General features: G+C 45.2%; 1 long non-coding RNA gene across 1 annotated transcript in view; it reads left to right on the top strand.

The window, feature by feature from the left end:
• LOC146189544 (uncharacterized) overlaps positions 1–20203 on the top strand; it is a 78526-nt gene extending 58323 nt beyond the window's left edge. The window contains exon 2 of the long non-coding RNA XR_014707306.1: positions 19247–20203. This is a non-coding gene — a long non-coding RNA (uncharacterized LOC146189544). The remainder of the gene's footprint in view (positions 1–19246) is intronic.
• The last annotated feature ends 1959 nt before the right edge of the window (positions 20204–22162 follow it).

The raw sequence follows: 22162 nt of genomic DNA, 5'->3' as shown, positions 1-22162 counted from the left end.
ATCTCCGGAAATCGAAATATTCAAAGAGAAGAAGGCAAGCAGTGGTTTATTAAATATTTTAAACCACCAATTTAATTCAGCTATTTACGCTGCTGATATGCCGGTGCGGTCACATATGCGATAAGGCCCGCCAGTCAAGGTACATCACTGCAGCGTATAGGACTGCATAGCAGTAGGAAATCGTGATAGTAAACCGAGTGCTGTGGAAAGTAGTTAGAAACTGATGTCTTTAGCTGATGCGTGGGTGGCTCAGGATCTAACCAGCTTTTCTAACCAGCTTTTAAGCATTTTGATTTGCACTGTACAGCCAGCCTTTGATATTTCAGCTTCACTGATTAAAAGCTTAAGTTTTCAAGAATACAAACTGCATTATATGAAAGGAGTGGCCCGAGGTATTTTCGACAGTACCCTATAACGTAGATTAACTTCATTTAGTGGAGCTATGGGTGTTAATGATCACATAAGAGTAGCAACAAATCTGCACAGCAAAGCTGTTAACTTCTTTTAGCTTTCTATTTTTGATCAGGTTAATATTTTTAAAAAGCTGTTTTTTCTGGGCTTGCGGCCGCGCATACATCGCTTTAAAGACAATATAGTTCTTCCCAGTTCTTGGTCGGATATTGACGTGATTTCATGTGATAGCGACAGTATGACCACCACTATAACTTGGAGCGCATTGATCACCTTTAATGTACTAGTATTACTGGCGCAGTGAGATTCACATGCACGAACTTTCTTGAGAAGTCTGTAAGCAACGTTATAGCCACGGTGGAGTCACGTTGCTTGAAGGATAGAAGTTAACCTAGCTTGTGTTACCAAGATACTTTGTTGGGCGAGTTGGTACTTATTCATTATTAATATAAACAGCGCGAACACGAAGACAAGGGACAAGAAACAAGAAAGCCACAGTACATGCGCTGACTCACAACTAAGCCTAAGCCGTTTACTCCAAGGCCCAGAAAAACAAACATGAAGAAAACGAAACAGTCACGTGAAACAACCCCTGGGTTCACCTGCTGCATAAAAAATTACTTTAAAAAATCACTTAAAAAAGACACCTATTTGCTTGAAAGAGCAAGAGACGTCTTGCTGACACACTTATTGTCCGTTGAAATAAAATACGATTCCACTATCTCTCTCGTTATCTTCTCTTTGTGGCGATATAAAATCTTAACACTGTCAAACTTAGGAGTGCACTTCTTCTCCTTCTTCATTATTTCACATGACTGGCAATGGGATACCAGAAACGTTTTGTCCTTTCCAATTTCCAAGTTGTTGCAGTGTTCCTGTAGTCTCTTATTAATACACCGTCCGGTTTGTCCTATATAACTGGCTCCACAAGAGAGTGGAAGCCTATACACAACACCTGTCTTGCATCCAACATATGGGTTTCTATGTTTCACCCCACATTCTTGCTTCTTCGCTTCTCTTTCCCTTTGAACAGCCGGGCAGATCCTCTTCATCTTGAGCGGGGCGGTCAGTGCAACGTCCACATTATACCTCTTGCCTACATTTTTGAGGCCATGCGAAATCCTGTGCACATATGGTACCACTGCAACCTTCCGCTTCCTCTCACCCATGCTGGGCAGGGATTTCAGTCTGTGCGTTCTTTTAAGGTTCTTCAGCACCCGGCAACTGGCCTCAATAATAACTGACTCCCGATAACTGGCCTTTGCAATTCTCTTCACTTGTCTTTCAAAACTCTTGCCCATGCCGTGGTAACAAGATTTCTTCAACGCATTTAATAAGCAAGTGTTTATCATCCCATTCTTCACTAATTTGGAATGTCCTGAATTGGAGCCTAGCAACGGCTTCATCAATCTCGGGTTTTATTCCCAACAAACATGATCATCACCGAATTGAATCAAAATATCTAAATGCTGTAACCGATCGTCCACTGGTTTCTCAACAGTAAATTCCAGGCCGGATCCACACTCAGTAAAAACATCCATAATATCCTTCATTCGTTGATTGAATCCTTCACGGTCTGTTAATACTAAAAAGTCGTCCACATACCTGAAGGTGGAATAATGTAAGCCCTCCAGATTAAGTGTTAAGATTTTTTATCGCCACAAAGAGAAGATAACGAGAGAGATAGTGGAATCGTATTTTATTTCAACGGACAATAAGTGTGTCAGCAAGACGTCTCTTGCTCTTTCAAGCAAAGAGGTGTCTTTTTTAAGTGATTTTTTAAAGTAATTTTTTATGCAGCAGGTGAACCCAGGGGCTGTTTCACGTGACTGTTTCGTTTTCTTCATGTTTGTTTTTCTGGGCCTTGGAGTAAACGGCTTAGGCTTAGTTGTGAGTCAGCGCATGTACTGTGGCTTTCTTGTTTCTTGTCCCTTGTCTTCGTGTTCGCGCTGTTTGTATTAATAATGAATAACTAGCTTGTGTGTGTCAGTGAGTTATAAAGGGCAATATCAAAGGAGTTGTATAAAGTGATAAGGCGGGCGTTAGGTTGTCAAGTGCGCATGCTTGCTCGGGTTTCCGTGCGTGCGTGGGTGTGTGTGTGTGTTTGTGTGTGTGTGCGTGCGTGCGTGCGCGCGCGTGTGTGTGTGTGTGTGTGTGCGTGCGTGCGTGCGTGCGTGCGTGTGTGTGTGTGTGTGTGTGTGTGTGTGTGTGTGTGTGTGTGTGTGTGTGTGTGTGTGTGTGTGTGTGTGTGTGTGTGTGTGTGTGTGTGTGTGTGTGTGTGTGTGTGTGTGTGTGTGTGTGTGTGTGTGTGTGTGTGTGTGTGTGTGTGTGTGTGTGTGTGTGTGCGTGCGTGCGTGCGTGCGTGGCAGTTCGATTGCTTGTTTATTTATCCCGAGAGTTAATGTTTTCACTCTCGGGGAAGCACTGGACAAAGTCTCAAATTTCTGCTCTTCCCTCCCCCCATCTACTATTCTGCGTATTTTGGTTTATCGGGACGATATAATCCAAAGGGGGCGAAAAACGCCTCTGGCCGCGTACGAAGGCTCTTTATATATGCTACCTACCTTGACCCATGCCTGTCAAGAAGTAGTTAGGAAAAAAAAAAGGCTTTTTTTTTTTTGCCGCCTTTTATGATTCTCCAGAAACCAGTGAACGAAGCTTCAATTGCAAATGTACAATATACTGTTTTGGAATATTATGAAACTCAAATTGCAAAAAAAGGGCTTAACTTAACGTCGCACTCTGCACAATGCTTCACTGCACTGCCTTTTATTGATAATCCCTCAAACGTGTTCTTTCTAACGGAACTACACAGCCTCTGGAAAACGCGTATGGTAGATCGACATTTTGAACGTATTGTTTTATAGTAAAGATTGAGCTACTTCTGTATGATGTTGTTTACTTAAGGGAATTGTATGCACAGGCCGAGTTCAAACTGGAGTGACACTCACTCTTAGTGATGCGTGCTCTGTATTGCCTTTTGTCTAGAGTTTTGTTGAGTGAATGTATATCCTAATGCACATCGTGTTGATTTGACGTTGTTTTCCTTACAATTTATACATAGCTCGTGTACATGCAGAACATTGTTTCGTGTAATAAATACCTTATTAGAAAAAACAGAAGCTAATATGGCTACGACGTTTCGGACTCGCTTCAGACGAGGAACTCCTGGGCTCTAATCCGGTCATCTCCGATTGTTTTTCTTTCTTTTTTTTCTTATGTAGAAGCACAACTAGCGAGCATACAAGCGTAAAGTGATTTTTCTAGCCTCTGAAACTCCGGATTAGTACTTTTGTGCTAAAAATGAGCTTAGCTTGTAGGGTTTAACGTCCCAAAGTGACCCAAGCTATGGAAGACGCCGTAATGGAGGGCTCCGAAAATTCGACCACCTGGGTTTCTTTAACCTGCACTGACATCGCACAGCACACGGGCGCTTTTCGCTAAGAAGTGCTTGATATTGGGCTAGTTGGAACATCTCACAAATGCTGCGCTGCTTAGTTGTACACGGACAAAGGAACCGGACAAACGCTCCGCATTGCGCTTAACCTCAGCGCTTTTCGCCTCCGTCGAAAAGCGGCCGCCGCGGACGGGATTCGATCCTTGTGCAGTATAGTCGAGCGCCCTATAACCACTGCACCGCCACGGCGGGTACACTAAAAAAAGAAATAATGATAATAACAATAATAATAAAGAAACAATGCTCATACGTGACTAGCCTCGTCAGGTCCGTTAGCAACAGCGGCAGCAGTAGCAGCAGCGTTGACTGCGGAACTTTCCATCACGCAGCGTAGATGCCTAAAGAGTCGTTAGTGTGGGCAACTGCTTGTTAGCGAATTCTAACTAGCTCTTACAGAGCATGACCGGTCACTTTTTTAACTTTTTTTTTAAGTAAGTAACATACAACCTCCGCTAATGTCAGATGCCCCAAGGCAGGCCCATTTGGGCTAAAAGTCACAACTATTGTGCTCAGAACAGCGACAGCTAGCGCAAAAATTGGCCTTTTAAACTAAATAATATTTATTTTCTGTGTGCCTGTTTTCTTTTCTTTTTTAATTTCTTTGGCTTGGCGTACGCAGCGGTTACCCGGATATAATCCTCTGTTTAGATTTAGCGGTAAGGTAATTAAAATGAATTAATTAACTTTAAAATTAACTGCGGTGCGGCGCGTCGCAGGTTGATACGATGCAGTCAGCAGTTTCGCGAGTGCATTCCGAACTGCTTAGGCGAAATGTAATGAAGCGATTAGTAGCTCGAATAATGAACATAAGTGCATCGCCGTGAAAAGAAAAACAAACACCCTAACAAGCTCCCTGCTCCTATGACTGTGGTGTCGAAATCACGTAGCAATACGCCGTATTGCGAAAGGTGAGGTGCATTGTGTGCCTTCGCAGTACTGACTGCGTCTAATCGTTGCTGCGAAGCTTGCGCAGCATGTGGGAATTCCCTACAACGTTCTCACGCAGTATTTCAGGTCGTTCAAGTTGTGCGGCGTCACGGGTTGCGTAAATTTGCACACCTTGCTTGGCTCATGAAATAGCGTTTCGATAACTCTTAGAGGAACTGCGGTTTCGCCCAGGGAGATGTGAACGCTTGAGCAGTGGCTTTCTTATATAACAACGCAAGCTCGGTCGCTCCGAAGCCATCGTCGTTAAAAAGAAAATATATGGAGTCGGCTTTGCTTGCTTGTTTGTGTTTGTTTGTTTGTGGGTTTAACGTCCCAAATCGACTCAGGCTATCACAGACGCCGTAGTGGGCTCCGGAAATTTCGACCACCTGGGGTTTTTTGATGCCTCTGTGGAGGGCTCCGCAATTTCCGACCACCTGGGGTTCTTTAGCGTGCATTGACATCGCACAGCACACGGGCGCCTTGCTTTTCGCCTCCATCGAAAAACGGAGTCGGCTTTGCAGAACGTATAATGAGGTAGTTGCGAGGTTCGATTCCCTCTGCTTGCCGATATACGCAGCAGTTTTCCAATAGGTGCAATCTTTTGTGGTCTGGTTCGCCACCCCTCGGGGCTCTAGAGGGCAGAAGGAAGTGGGTAACTGTATGCTTCTTTACCGCGCCTTGTGTAGTTCAGCGGTCCAAATATATATCAACAGTCGCGTTATTTGGCCAAGCTGTCCCTGTTCCATTTCAATAAAATCATCATTGCGATCATTTACAACATTAGCCGTTATTATCTTTTTCCTCAATTTTGCGTTTTGGCGCCGGAATTTGCAAGGCCACCGCGGGCGCCCACCGGTCAGATAGAGTTACTGCTCTACGGTCAGAATGCAGCGCCCCCACCTGCTGGCCAAAACTGCTCCTGTACCACCTACGTGCCCAGCATCTCATTCAGAGTATATGGGTGGGTGAATCACTGGCTAAGAGCTCTAATATTCTGTTGTATACAAAATCCTCTTTGATGTAACTTCTAATATACCGAGTGTCCCAGCTGTCACCAATATTTAAGAACAAGACGCTGAATCCTATCCCGATGAAAGTATTTTGTTTTGTTCCAAAAAAATTACCGAGTAAGGACTAACATCTTTAATAATTGGCTTCAGGAACAAGGTTGGTCAGCTGAAAAACAGTATACCGCAAAGTTTGCAGCAAGCTGTCATTTACGTGACACATTTTAAGCATGAAATGTTTTAGCTCCCGTTGTCGGCGACCTTGAGGCGACGTCGAGCCAAAACCGAGCCAACGTCCGGGCACCAATTTCCCGTCAACTGGGCACTGAAACGGAATCATCCGTGCACCGAACGAGGTTTAACGAGACGAGTTCTCCGGCACACCAGGGTGAGAGGGGGGCTGCGCTGAACAAAGGCTTCCGCGCTGTCCCCAGGGATGGCGCCACGGTTCTAACACTGTGTCGCCATCCTGCGGCGCCACCTCATAACATACGTTTCCCTATTTGACAGCCGCATGTATGCATTCTCGTGGAGTAGTCGAATGCGCTGTTCTCCTGCATCCTTGTCAGGCCTGCGTCGCGTCGTGGCCGTCCACGCTCCTGCGTCGCTCTGCATGTCAATTAAGTCACAGTGACAGCTGCTAAGGCCCGATGAAAGGAGAGATAGAAATTCAGCGGATCGCTTTGAGAGATATATGCCGCAGCAGAAGACTGCTTGCCCCCTATCGACAACGGTCTGTGTCCGTAACTATTACATGCTTACATCTACTCTTGTTACGGGAAAGGCAGTACTTTTTACCGCCCTTTAACAATAACTCACATGATTAAAAAATTGAGCCATTCGGCACTGTCGTACATGGATATCGAGTGTTAGCTAAGAATACTTTACGGCTGATGGCATTACCTTTTGGTCTGCATGCTGGCGTGAACTCACTTAGGAACGCTGTCATGAGTCATGAACCGTTCATTTTCTTGTAGCGAAACTGCGTATGTGCATGGCGTGTTTACTTAGGTTAAATGAAGAAGCCTCGCAGATGAAGCTTGATGAAAACAATGATGTTTAGTGCACGGCGCGAGAATGTGCTGCAGTTTTACATGAGGTGTGATCAGCTGCGGTGGTAGCCTCGTTCTGTCGTGCCTGGGCACGACGATGTTTGCTGCACAACGCGAGATGAAACAACATGCGGCGCACGAGCATGTGGCGCCACCTGTGGAGCGCATGAGGAACTAGTGGTTGGAATAACGCGAAACTCGCAAATGAGTGCAGCAGAGTCAATGCCCTAAAAACCTTCCAGGTGACAACAGTGACACTTCAGTGTCAGGAAACGAGTCTCGGGGAACAAAATCCGCTTTTCTCTGCAGATCTTTCTGCGATGGAGCTTTCAGAGGAAAATTAGCCAGTGGCTGATCAAATGATAGCTTTCTTTGAAGGCCAATAAATAAAGTGCAGGTCTATATACCTTGATGCACATTTCACAGCTAGCTATGCTATTTTACATGACAATCGGCAACTTTTGCAATTGACACTATGCTCCTCCAGTTAATGCTTAAGTAGTTAGCTATCTAGCATTTAAAGGCTTTGCGGATATATAATGAGTGATGCTTTTTGGTTTTTGTAAATTTTGGCGCTATATAACTATCTCTTCTAGATAGCGCTTGTGTCGTCCCAATTGTTTCTTCCACTTCGTCTCGTGTACCGCGCTGCTTTAAGATGAATCCTTTCCAACTCGCCCAGTTTTTTGTTCTCGTTATGTAATCAACTTTGATGGGCAAAAATACAGAAAACCGAGGCACCTCTGAGTTCGTTTTGTTGAGCTGTAACACTTGGTCTTCTTTAAAAGCTTCTTTATATATAGCTGGGGCGCCTAGCATATTCTGCAAGCGATCTGTAGCTGGATCATTTGCGATACAAACTCATGACCGTCTTGTGATAATACTTTTCAACGGCAGCCTCAAAGGCGGCCATTACGGTATAACAGATATAGTCCCCGTTCGAGTCTGCTCTGTTCGCTCACAACGTCCTCTCCCATCTCGAGCAGTTCGAGGACACCTGCAGTCGGTGTCAAGGAAGGGACGGGAGGAACGATGCTTGGGGAAGGGGTGCGCGATATTGGCGATGCAGAGGGGAAAGGGAGGTGACCCACGCTTCTCGAAGCACGTCTCCATTTAAGACAAATCCCGATTACCAATGCGGATACGCATCCGCACGCGCGCAAAAAGGCAAGACGAAACCGAGAACAACAACAAAAAAAGTGGTCCCCACGTTGGGCGCCAAAATCGGGCAAGCGCAACCGCGTGGTGCATCGCTGCTGTCTCTTCGATTCTCCCATCTGAAACACTTATCGACGTTCGCCATCTTGAACGGCGCTTCGTCGGCGAATCCAGAAGCGGTAGGGTTGCAATCTCTATTAACCGGACTCTTTTCTGCTTTTCGTACTTCCAGCGCGGCTGTCGCGGCACGGCGCGCAGTTCCTTAAGCAGTCCCCTCCTGCTCCTGCCACGTGCCGGCCCTAAAGCGCGATGTATCGTTCTTGTCTTCGAATGCGAGAGCTAGTTCGCCCGCTCGCGACGTGTCCTAGTAGGGAACGAAGCCTCCTTCGGGTTGCGATGTTTATACATCGTGTTCTTTCCGAGACCGGCGGGGCGGGTCTTTTAGCTTCGATTTCAATCTATGCGAGTCCGCACGAGCTCTTATACTTGTGTGTGCTGGGAGGGAGGGGTGAACGAGCGTGCGTGTGATCTGTATGTACTGTGCATGGCGAATGAACACAAACGCGTTCGGTTGTGTTCAAACAATGCTTTCAAATGTCTTGCTATGTTTCCGCGGAACCTCCACATCAACAATGAACCCAGCAGCGCCAAGGAACCGCTGTCCTGAAAACAAACAAAAAGAACAGTCAGCACATTTAAAAGAGGCACCAACATATATATGGCTCTGTAGAAGAATGCATGCGTAGAACCCGCTTAATAAAGTAAATTGAGAGAAAAATATTCTCCTCCATTTTGAAATTGGCTTCCGTCAGCGGGTGTTAGCGATCTTGTGCGGACTCGAATGAATAAAACACTCTGCATTCATATGACTATGAAACTGAGAACTGTGAAGTGAACTGACACTGAGAACAATCGAATACAACACTATGACACTGAAAATTTCCGGTGGAACCGAAGCTGAGGCAGCGGGTGATCATCTGGATATAATCAGTAAGCCGGCTACGCCTTCTTTCTGGTCCCGTCGTATGTGCGCGGTGTAAATGCGAGAACAGGGTTTGCTTTGCTAGTTGCTCTGACCTCGATGGACAGATATGACGGCCTTAGTTAAGCTTTACGACTGAAGTCGGTAATATGCAGACGCAGATAATTCTAATAGTAAATTAATGACAATTTACTTACAGATACCATAACACGAATTAGGCAAGACTTGACCAACAAATTAGACTGATTTTGAAAAATAATCAATTAAAATTACCAGTTCAGAGCACGAACAGAAAAATGCAAAGCTCGAAAGAACAACCGAAATGGACATTTTAGATTGGTAACAAAAACAACACACACATAAGCCGGTGTGACTTAGGCTTTTGTGAATGTCACTATATGACTGATAAGAAGCAGTTTTTAAAGAAAGATTATGAATATTACTAAACGACTGATAAGAAGCAATAATTAAGGGAAGGTCATTAAGTATGTCCTGACTGTAATAGGATCAGCTGTATCAATGAAACTGGCTGCTTGTATTAAGGAACGGAAAATGCCGATGCATGGCATAAATGTTGGCAGTATATCGCTCCAGAAATGTCAGAATAAAGCTCAAACAAAAGTGATCGGAAATTAGGCGTTCCTAGAAACTACAAAGAGAAAAAGAGAAACAAAGATTGCCACCTGATTGAATAAAAGCGATACACGTAATGTTTTTTTTTTTTTTGTTGTTTTTTTTTTACCAGCGTATAAATAAATGATTAACACACTGGTACCAGCACTAAATCAGTGCACGCATACTGTAATTCCATATCGGAGTATCTGAACGCTAAGGAAAGATTCAACAGTTTCGTGGGAGAGCCAAGAGCATATTAACACGGCATACAATGCTAGCTATCTGAGTAATTTTGCGAAGACATGTAGTTTAAATGCCTTAGGGAGTGTGAAAAAATAATGCAAGGACAATAATAAAAACCAGCTCTGTGTGAGTAAAAGGAGTCACGACGCCTGATCTTGCTCTGCAGACTGCGCAGCAAACAAGCTTTGATATAGAATGGGCAATAGCATTCACTTGGCACACAACCATTGAAACACATCAAGAAGTAATTTTGAAGTATTGTGAGTGCGTTGGGCAAATGAAGCGAGTAGCTACAAAGGTACCGTGTTGTCACAACGGTGCCGTGTTGTCACATTTGAGCAGCTTTCTCAATGGATGGGATATTGCGCGTATTATTGACGCACAATCAAAAGCAGGGGAGACAGCATAAAGCCCCGTGGAGTAATTTGAAAGAAATGTTTGTACAAGTCAGAAGACTTCACCACGAGAACCTAAATATAATGTTGATCAAACACAACTGTACACCCTTTAAAAGGTTTTGTTATGTACATAAAACGCGGTACTTCATACAAAATTTTCTTCAAAGAAACATGCAGGCGATACGCAAGGCGCCCGTGTGCTGTGCTATGTCAGTACACGTTAAGTACCCCAAGCCGTCGAAATTTCCGGCGTTTGTCATAGCCTGAGTCGCTTTGGGACGTTAAACCCCGTATACCAAACTATTTTTACGAGGAATATTATTTTTCTCTTTGAGGGGGAACTATGGGTGGCCAGAATATAATCAGGCGATCATTTTATATACTGTCAGCCTCACCGGCTTTTTCAAGCGAGAGAAGTACGGATATTTTTGAGCAAGTTTAGTGTAGCGCTGGGTGTAATAATACGTAATCGCCACTATCATCATCATCATCGGCAGCAGCGTCCTTATCTGTTTCTCACGTGCTCGGCATGGAGTTTGCGGTGAGTGGTTTGCGGGCTCGGCTGGGTATCGGAGGCATTGTGGTTTATTCCCTGTGGAGACTTTTTTTTTTTATTTTGTCGACAAGCGCTGCCCACACATTTGGCTGCCTCTACGTCGATTACACCGTCTCTTTTTGGAACGCAGCCTGGTGGATTCGCTTGACACTATGCTTGCGGACGTCGCCCGCACTTGCCTGGATGGCGTATTCCTATAGCGTATTCACCTAGGTTAAATGAAGGAGCGGCGCAGATGAAACTTGATGAAGACGACGATGTTTGCTTCACATTGTGTGTTGTAGTTTCGAAGTGTTATCGGCTGCGGCGATAGCATAGGGCTCTCGCGCCTGGGCAACACGATGAAGACGACGGCGGTTCCTGTACAGCGCTAGAATTCAAGGTCAAATTCTCGCAGTGAGATGACCTTGAGATTTGGCATGAGAGCAGCTGGGCTGTGCTATATAATTAGGGGAGCATGATACTGTGAGGTTAGCCGCAATTAGATGGATTGAGCTGGCGTAGGACATAATCATTTGGAGGGCTATTGGAGAGGCTATTGTCTTGCTGTATAGGAGTAATCGTGCTAGCGATAATGATAGCCACACCCGAATTGCGCCGTGTGGGCATGAAGGTATTAAATTCGAAAAGTTGGAGACCCCAGGTACGCTAATTTCATATCGGCAAGCCGTTTAACTTTTCACAACTGGCTGAAATGAGTTTGACCTCTTGTAGAAAGCTACACTGCGCTAGGTTTTCAAGCCGTCGGCGTGGCACCGTGGCACCGTGTACCGTGTGCCGTATGCTCCGCGGCGCGTCGTGCCGTTGCCAAGCAAGCTGGAGAAAAGAAGAAGAAGGAAAAGAAGAAAAGGAAGAAGAAGGGAAAAGAAGAAGAAGAAGTAAAAGAAGAAGGAGATGTAGAAGAACATAGATAACTCTCTAGTTGGTAGAGGCAAACGACAACAGTGAGCTGGTAGGACAGATGGTTCGTTCGAGCGTTGTGATGGCGGCACATTAAATCCCACCCCCCTCCCCCCTTCCCACACTCCCCCAAATCAAGGCGCGTGGCTGACATTTGTACTGAATGAGCCATCAGCAACAAACATTCCTGTTCCAAGTTTGATGCTTATTTCTGCTTGTTATTGGTAACAGCAACATTTGATTGATTGTTTGATTGATTGATTGATTGATTGATTGATTGATTAATTGATTGATTGATTTTTTGTTGCACCGACTGCAAAACCGGACATATTGTAATCCCTCGCATCACGAGGTGGGGCCGGAGGAGGGGGCAGCAATAGGGCATACTCAGCTCGCTCTATTTTTGTACTTTGAAAAAGCTTCCCTTCCAGCAATCCGGCTGCCATGAGGGCATCGCAGCCCCTGTTCCCCCAACCGACGCTGCCCGTTACCCCTTTTCTTGTATGTGTGTACACGGCGGAGGCTGTATTTAAAGCGTTTCGCAAAGCAGCGCGTTGTGTTTGCGCCTGGGCGCCAGCCAAGAATTTGAGCCGCGATCGACCTGCGCTCGGCGGCCCCACGGCGCAGTTTTTCGAGCCCCGTTCTTTGCCTTGCACCCGCGTCTTCCACCATCGAGAGCTTCCGGAGGAGTGGTGCGTCAGCCGTCGCATCCCACGCACTGTCTGGGGTCCTATCGCCACTAGTAACGAGGTCGTCTCCTTTTTTTCGACTTCTTTGCCCCCGCGGTGTCTGTTTATGTGCCCCGGCTACAAGCGGGCTCGCTTCTGGGTGCTCCATCGCCGCGCGCTGTCTGCGCGGCAGCGGAGGCGGAAAGCGTGCGGAGGCGAGTTAACAGGCACTGAAGGTACAGACAGCCTCGAATCCGGTCAGCATTCATTCTTGTAGTTCCACACACATATATAGAAGGGCGTGGAGTAAATTTGTACGTGGTGCTGTACAGGTGACGCAGGTGAATTAGACTGTAAAGGAAATTTGCACGTGGGGCTGTGCCGGTGACGCAGGTGAATTAGACTGTAAAGTAAATTTGTACGTGATGCTGTACAGGTGACGCAGGTGACTGCAAAGTAAATTTGCACGTGGTGCTTGCAATACAGGTGACGCAGGTGAACTAGACTGTAAAGTAGATTTGTACGTGGTGGTGTACAGGTGACGCAGGTGAATTTGACTGTAAAGGAAATTTGAACGCGGGGCTGTACCGGTGACGCAGGTGAATAAGACTGTAAAGTAAATTTGTATGTGATGCTGTATAGGTGACGCAGGTGACTGTAAAGTAAATTTGCACGTGGTGCTTGCTGACGCAGGTGAACTAGACTGTAAAGTAGATTTTTTGTACGTGGTGATGTACAAGTGACGCAGATGAATTAGACTATAAATTTGTACGTGGTGCTGTACAGGTGACGCAGGTGAATTAGACTGTAAAGGGAATTTGTACGTGGTGCGCAGGTGACGCAGGTGAATTCGACTGTAAAGGAAATTTGTACGTGGTGCTGTACAGGTGACGCCGGTGAATTAGACTGTAAGTTTGTACGTGGTGCTGTACGGGTGACGCAGGTGAATTAGACTGTAAAGTAAATTTGTACGTGGTGCTGTACAGGTGACGCAGGTGAATCAGACTGTAAAGTACGTTTGTATGTGGTGCTGTATAGGTGACGCAGGTGAATTAGACTGTAATCGCTCTAACACTGGCATGAAGTTATCGCCAAAACAAAACAATCTCGAATCCTAGCAGCCTTGTAACTTGTAACGATTTCTTTGGTTCCCAGACTGTGCCCCCATATCTCGCTCTCTTCCGCCCGGAGTTGTCTTCCCTTCGCATTACATACATTGCCTATGTCGATTTCTTCATCTCGATCTAAGCTAAAATATTGCTAACTGGCTTTTGTTCCCCGACTCAATTTACTAAAGCAGCTTTCGCCGAGTCCCTCATCTAGCCGTACTTTCGGCGTCTCGAAGACAGGCATAAAGTGAAGTATACTTGGAGATATGAAGGATTCTTATTTTTTCAGCAATCTTGCCCCCGTCAGAGACGGTATGAACGATTTGCAACGAAAAATGAAGAGAGTATGAATATATATACATAAATGGGAGAGTAGTTACAAACAGAATGTTTGGACACTTTACGAAAAGAAACGGAATTTGCTACCAACCACGGAAATTTTCCCTCTCGACTTAGCCGCGAATATAAAGCCGCGCATATAAACAATAGCCTAAATTAAGTACCAGCTTTCCGGGCACGCATTATACGACGGCGATCACGATTTGTCCACTACCGAATGTAAAACCCTCAACTCTAAATGTGCTGCATATTCGCCCTCAAAGCACATCCAGTCAAATAACAAGATTATTTACAACACGCGGTGCCCACAATAACCTGCACTAGAAAAGACTGACCCGCCAAATCTAGCGCCGTACACCGTTGCGATGGCGGCATACTGAAATCCTATTTCGAAGTAAAAGCACACGCGAGCCACCAAATTCTTCCCTCGTGCATTTCGCACAAACTGGCTTGTTTACCACCCATTTCAGTTGCAGCGGCTGCATAAATCCGTGTTTTCCCACGCTCTGGACATGGAGAGCTAAGGACAATCGAACCTTGGTCGCAAGTGTTCGATTTTTTTTTTTTTACTGTGCTCCCATACCAGCGCTAAAACCGTCGCTATCCTCTTCTTCTGTCTCTTCTGAAGCAGGCCACCACCATTGTCTTGGCGATTCGAAGGAGCGGACGGTGCGCTGTGATCCCGCCGCGCGCCCTTTGTTGTCGCACCCCCGCCTCGCGACCACACTGCAGCTGGGTGAAGGCGGGCACCGGAACCCGAAAGCGAGACCCTGCGCTCATTCGTGCCGCCTCCTTTGTTATTCTTCGAGACCTCGTACACTAAAAGCATCACCCCACCGCCTGAGGGTTTTCTGTCGCGTTGTTCCTTTGGAAGGGCTATCTCGCGCAGCGTGGGATGACGTCCTGCATGGCTGTCCGGCGCCGCATCGTCTTGGGGTGCTTTGACGGCACGCACTTTCAAGCCAGCGATCCCACGGGAACGAATGCGCAGAAAATCTTCCTCCCTAGACCCGTCGGCTGTCCCTAATTGGTGGCACCTGCTGCCTCAGCAGTACCTAGCACTGTCTTGGAAATTATCGTCGCGTTTTGCGGCGGTCTTCCTGCCTCTTAAACGTTGCCCGTGTTATTTTCCTTGCAAATAATTAAACCTGAAGGCTTTTCGTTAGCCTCCACACCGCTATCCGCAGATATCTTATACTGGTTTCGTAGCGATGTAAAACTTTTATCGGTAATTATTACGAGGTGGACTTAAACGAGTTCCGCTAGGCCAAGGGAGAAGTCCGGGTTCAGCTAGTGATCATCTAATGGGACAGCGATACACTTTCTCGAAATATCCGCTTTTGTGAGCGAAAAAATCGTGAGCATTCCACTGGCGGGTGGCAATTGGCAGGTGGCTGGTGGCTGGTGACGTCGTCGCACATTAATTGGTCGGCTGATTGAGTGACGTCACGAGAATGCCAACTCGGGCAACTCCCTTGGCGTTAACATATATTTAGGATAGTGCGCTTTCACCACGAGCACATATCGCCGGAAACCCTGGGGGTCGTGACAGCGGAAGTCTCTGGTTGGTCAACAAAGGGATGACGTCACAGGTAATTCATCCACTCTTAAGACGTGCTTTTTGCAAATGAAAAACACTCTTTCGGAAAAAGGAGAATGGTCAAACTGGAATCGAACCGCGCTCCCCTTCGAGACCGACCGTGGCCGGATCCACAACCCCCGATTAGCGTTCGCTCAGTTCGATTGTTTAGGAGGCTTATATGTGACCACCACATACCTTGCATACGTTCATCAAAGCAACACTTAGTAGAGATTAGGACAGCTAATAAGCGCTATCAGTAAGCATCGCTATGTAGCACTATTAATTAGAAATGATTAGTTGTGTTAACAGAATCAACAAAGCATAACAGCCATACAGATGCACTATTACTTTAATTAATAAGTATATTTAAACGCTCCCTAATCTATTTTTCTCTTTATATTTGATCCCATTTCAGATCATTCCTACTTGAGCATAGCCCCGCCGTGGTGGCGAAGTTACAATTACAGCAGTGTTTTTAGAAAAACATAGCTGCAAGTTCGCGGAATTTATTCATTCTTTTGTGGAAGAAGGTCTTAAGGCCTTAATGGAATGTTCGTTTTTCTTAAAAGTGGAATTCTTCCTAACTTTTCTGCACCGAAGCTCGTTCAAGAAGACTAGATCTATCTGATTAATGCAGTTAATTTGCAAAAAATAATAATAATAACAATGTGATAAAGGTTGTTCCGGAACCGTTCGCTGTATTGAAATCCGGGACCTCCTGTGTCAGTGACGAACAAAACTACCATGTGCAATTAAACCACTGGAAAAAAAAAAATCCGGCACTGCCTGTGTCATTGCCGAACAAAACTACTATGTGGAATTACACCAGCGAAAAAAAAAATAAAATAAATGGAAAAGAAAAGAGAACGCGAGCAGCCTGAATACAGACTACAATCAGATGCTAAGTTAACACAGGTCGCTCCGATATCGATTTGTCTCAATGTGGACGCAAGTGAAGGAAATGATGATGGTACTCGATGGCTGCTAAGGGTAATTCAGCATTGTTGCCTTTTAGGCGAGTTGGATGTTCATAGTGTATGAACATTTTCGCTCTCGCGAATTTCACGCTCGCGAAGAAAAGTTGTTGTGGCTGTGGCTGTAGGAAGAAGCAAAAGAAAATGCACGGGCCTGCTACTGGCACTGTAGCTGAGCCACCTCCGCTGCCTCGTGCAGACAGAAGAGAATTAAAATTATTAAATTGGTTCACAGAAGGGAAAGGCGCAGTAACTGTCATGAAAGTGGAAAGAGAGAAAGAGGAGCCGTAGTGGAGGGCTACGGAGTAATTTCGACCACCTGGGGATCTTTAACGTGCGCTGACATCGCACAGCACACGGACGCCACTTCGTTTCGCCTCCATCGAGAGACAGAAGAGAAAATAGAGAATAAAGAAAAGGAAGAGGGAGAGAAAGACGCGCGCCGCAACAACAGCCGTCGTCCACCACCGCAACGGTGGCGGGTGCAATGACGGCCGACAACAGATAAAAATTCTGTGATAGGCTAGTCCCCGCTGCAAGCGGCGGTGACCTGCCTGTCCCAGCCCCATCAGGGGAGCGTCCTTTGTAATGCCGTGGCCTTAGTTAGGATGGCGGTGATGATTATATGGAAACAATACATATGGGAGTGAAACGATACTCATGTGAATTTGGTGAACGTAGATCAAGCCGTCATGGTCGCAGGAAAAGAATAAGTCGTTAGTCGGAAAAAATGAAATTAAATGAAGACAGAGAACTGGCTTCGTTAGCTGAATTAAGGATGCACGACTTTCTTCTGAAATCTTGTGAGGTATTACTTTTAGACAAGGGGAAACCAACTCGAGAATGAGCTGTGTAATAAATAACTAGTTCAGAGTAAGTTCTGTAAGCCTTATACTATAGAATGGCACGTTTGTTTGAATCAAAACTGGCAACGTTGCTTCTTCCTACTAGTTAATGAATAATAATTTAAATTCGGTGTTGATGTTTGATTCTTGTTAACATAGGCTCACCAAGAGAGCACTTGTTTGTTCATCAGCAGTACGTAGCCAATGCTTTAAAGGCTGGTTGGTAAAAGCGTATAATTGCTTGATTTTGTATGTTTTGCATAGGTGCCAAAGTAGTGTTAGACACATTACCTCAGCGTAGTACTTGCACTGGATGCTAGAACGTCCTATAGAAAGCGGAATGTTCGGTCTTCTGAAGATTTATCTCGGATAAAGTTTCTCAAGCCATATCTAACGGTATATAGTGACATTAAGAGGTAAATGACAGAGGCGTTTGTATAACACCGATGACGCAGCCCATTAATAATTTATTTATTTAGTTAATCATACTGCAGGCCAATATGTTTGCCCGAGCAGTAGGGGCAATACAACAAAAATATTGGAATATAGAGCAATACAGAGCAAAAAGGACAAAAAACAGAGGACAAAAGTTCAACTCTGGTCACTGAAATGAAATGGACAAAATTCAAGAACACAGTTCAACTTAAGGAGCCTTTGTTCCGAAAAGACATTCCAGTTCTTTTAGGAAGTCGTTTGATTCATAAACATATTTGGTGGCAGTTCATTCCAATCGTTCACAGTTTTAAGGAAAAACCTGTTCTTATAAGAGTTTGCTTTTGCGAAAATTGGAGCTAGCTTGTGCAGTGTAGTATGTCTTGTTCTTCTAGTAGTAGCTTTCTGAACGCATTTCGGAAGGTTTAGGAGAATTTTTTCTGACAGACATTTATGATGGAACCATTATGAAGGTATACCTGTATCACAGTGCAGCTAGATCTCAGCTTTTGATGTTCCGTAAAAGCTGACTTGGGTAAAATTGCACTGAAGGACGGCAGCTTGACTACAGACGACTTCAAATATTACTGATTTTGCATGATGTATTCAAATCAAATTTTGCTCGATCACGGCGGATACGTCCATGTACGCGTTAAAGCTCATGGCCTTAATATCACGATATGTTGAAACCCTTGTTACCATGGCTGAATTTCAAAAAGATAAAAATAACCTCGCCGGGACGCATTACCACGGCTACAGCTGATGCAGATGTGGTTGGCGTGCGCACTGTGATTAGGCGGGCTCGTGCACTTTATTGTTCAGCCCCGCCGTGGCGGATCATTGGTTAGGGCGCTCCACTGCTGAACCCAGAAAAGCAAGACGCCCGTGTCACCGCGCGCGAAAGAACCCCAGGTGGTCAAACTTTCCGGCGTCCCTCAATGGCTGAACTTGCCATTCACAGTATACATATACAAACGAACTGAACTCTGATGGCATCAATTACAGTTAAACTTTTATTGCGGCGAAGTATAATGTTTACATAAAAGTGCTTGCGGATGATAAGCACCGCTTCGACAAAGCACGCTGGCGCTAATAATGTTTTACATAGACGAGAACAGGGAGGGAAATAGGCAGGAAAGGCCTAATGTATTGTGTTTTATGTCAGTTTTTTTTAAGTGCCGCTGTTGGCTAAAATACTTGCCAGCAGTATCGCGCTCAACAGTAAATATTTCCACACATATACTAACAAAAGCTCCAAGAAGCACCTGGTTAGCTCTAATTGTAGAGCGACTGCCCTGGACATATGTAGTCCCGGGTTAGAACCCAGGTGGATGTTTATGAGTCATCATTCCCTTGTTACAAGACTAACGAAGAACATGAAGGGTTCCGTCAAGGCACTGAACATCGGAGGCCCCATATGTAACTGCAGTAACTATCGCTTCGTATATACACTTCACACATCATAAGGCGTAGTGTTACCTATTTTTTTTCTTTGCATCATAGCGTAGAATAGACACGTTAGTCATACAACGCCCTTTAAACCAGATTATCACTGTTATTTAATTTACCTTGCGTCGTCTCACTGCAGAGCGGCGTCCGCATGCCCCGCCGCGCACCGGAAGAAGGCCAGGAGGACCCATGGGACGAAACCCCGCTGTCATCCGCTCCAGCCTCCGGAAACTAGACGGGGTGGCTCCGGCCGACCGACCACTACTGACACGGCTCGGCGGTGAGTACTGACACCTGCGCGCCGCAGGGACACTCCTCCGCCCCACCAACATACCCCTCGATATCCTCCGTCACTGCTGGGACGCGTCGTCCGAGTCGAAAGCCGGCTGCAATCAACGCCGCGTAGCGGAACGTCGTCTCAGTGTTGGCTCAGTGTAGCGTGGGCAAGGGGTGACAACCAAACCCCATACAGCTGCGAAGGGGCAGATGGGATGACAGCTAGCGCTTCTTGGGTTGCGACATTTCGCCGCGATATTGTATTACGCGCCTGAGGCTCGCATAAAAGCAAGCAATCTGTACCGCCTTCCCTGAAGTAGCACTGCTCTTTCTCTGGAGTAAGCGAGAATTTGCGAGTGTGCAGCTCCGCACATCGGCTGTGCTGGGTTCAAGAAGAAAGCCTTCGATGCAGTTTGCCTAGGCCCTGAGTTCGAGTGATTTAAAACCTCGTATAGAGATCACGCCTTGTGATCGGTTATGTGCGAATACAGAGCGCTTGAGAACCTCTAGGAAAGACCAACGTCCATGAACATCCTGCATATCCGAAAATGGATAGCGACGGTCGGTGTTCTCGCAAAAAGTCGTCTGGATCTTTATGTCGAACCAGAAAAACAGCAAGGTTCTATCCCAGGATGCTGCCAGTATGATCGCCCTTACTCACCATTCTTCCGTGGCAAAGCCCTGACGACCGATTTATGATTCAAGGTATGTACACTTTTTGTACCGTTTTCAGTGGTTCGTACGAGTGGTAACCCAGCTCCACTGATCACCACGGATGATGTTTACCGTTACCTAGGCGGCGTGCATAGCTATAATTCTGGTATTATGGGTCTAAAGCTGCACTGCCAAGACGTGCGAACAACAGCCTCCCTGGTTTTACGTATCTCCGCCTATAGCGAAATTTTGGTATTCAATCGTTTCACGCATTGAATTCAGAGATGCCTAGCGCTCCAAGGCACGCAGAAATGTAACACCGTCTATACCACTTCCGCAATCCATTCCTGTCGTCAGTTTAACCAGTTCGTATCGCTTGTTGTAAGGAGCGATGTGATTTGTGGTCGTAACCTGCTCCTAACATGAGACCGCTGTATCGCTATTGCGTCCAATCTTCGGTGTAATGGCCCGGATACCTGTGTAATAACCGAGCTAACCGCTCAAATCCGGGAGCGAAGTAGGGCTTCTCAACCTACGGCTCCTACGTAGTAAAACTACTTCCCTCCCTCTCTCTTCCTTTCCTTCTTATTTTCTTCTTACTCTGTTTCCATGAGTTCCGTTATTACGTGCCCTGTTAAGTATTGTCATAAATAATTGTAAAATTAGTTCAGCTAGCTAAGCTTGCATCCGCTCTCCTTGTCTACACTGCCCACTCTAAAGAGCGCCGTAGATGTATAGAAATGTATGATTTTTTAGTGTTCGGGTATTTTTTTAACGGTTACCGGTCTATATTTTGGAGAGTTAGTTGTTTCGCTATACGCCTTAACCAGCTGGTTCTGAATGCAGTGATTCATTAACTCGTACCACAGTATTTCCTCAAGTCCGGAATAAATCACAACCGCTACAGTATAGATTCTGCCCGGGCCATATTTATTTTATCCCCAAATTTAATGTGCTGAGCCAATATTTTCGAACTTTAATTGTTTCGCCATATGCCTTAATCAGCTGCATTACCAGATGCAGTGATCACGTCGTGCGACAGTATTTCCTCAAGTCGGGAACAAATCACTACCGCTATAGTGTATTCTTCCCGGGCCAGATTTGTCTATCTTCAAATTTAAAAATATTTTATCATTTGATTACACGATAAATAACAAGCCTATAGCGTGTGTTATCCATTTCGAGTATTCAGGCATGATCATATGCGAGAATATGCGAGCCGAGCAAAAATTTGCGATTCAGGATTGCCCCTGCCAATATCAGATTAACTACTGACCCCAAGGTAGCTAGAGTATGGGAGCGTTTTAGGGACCCGTTCAAAGAAAAAAAAAAAACGAAGAAAAATATACAATATTGAGATCCAGAAGCGTGCGGCGTGTTCATACTGTCAAAATACAAATAAACGTACAACATGAACTGGAGGGCTAAAAAAAAAAAAACAAATCAACTGACTTTGTCGCAAAAATTATAAACTATATATATATATATATATATACTTGCCCAAACTTCCACAGCGGCGATAAATAGCCGGGTTAAAATTTCTTGATTTCAAGAACGATATCCAATTCAACTACGACACATACTAACAAAAAAAAAATTACCAGTACGGAGTAAACACACTGGACAGTTCTTTCCTGTACTAGGGATGTTTAGGTATCCCTTTTTTTTTGTTGCTGTTAAAATTATTTAAAACTGAAATTCCATATCGCGCAATGCTATAAAACTTAATTGCCTGGACCAATTCGAATAATTCGTCCTTGAACACTTCATCAAGAAAAAAATGTAAAAAAAAAATGCGTATAAGCTCTTTTATTTTTTTAAGTACAAAAATAGTTTGACTAGCAGGAAATTATGCGTTTATATTTATGTTTCTTTGTTAAATGTGTGGGAAACTGACGTGCAATATCGTTGGCGACTTCATGACACGCTCTTTTGTTGTGTTTATCTCGGTATCTTCACAGCAAATGAGCTGAAAGTGAATATCTTTGTTAAGAAATTTGTGCTTATATAGTACATTCAGTTTGCCTCCATTATGCACATATGCTGTCTATGTTTGCGTTCTGTTCGGGTTGAAACCCAAACTCATCACACCCGTCGAACATCCGTCCTTTACCTTCTAAACTCT

Source organism: Amblyomma maculatum, chromosome 5 (genome assembly GCF_055883805.1).
Source record: "Amblyomma maculatum isolate TAMU_Amacu chromosome 5, ASM5588380v1, whole genome shotgun sequence".
NCBI classification, from domain to species: domain Eukaryota; kingdom Metazoa; phylum Arthropoda; class Arachnida; order Ixodida; family Ixodidae; genus Amblyomma; species Amblyomma maculatum.
This window is presented reverse-complemented; position numbering and strand designations above follow the sequence as displayed.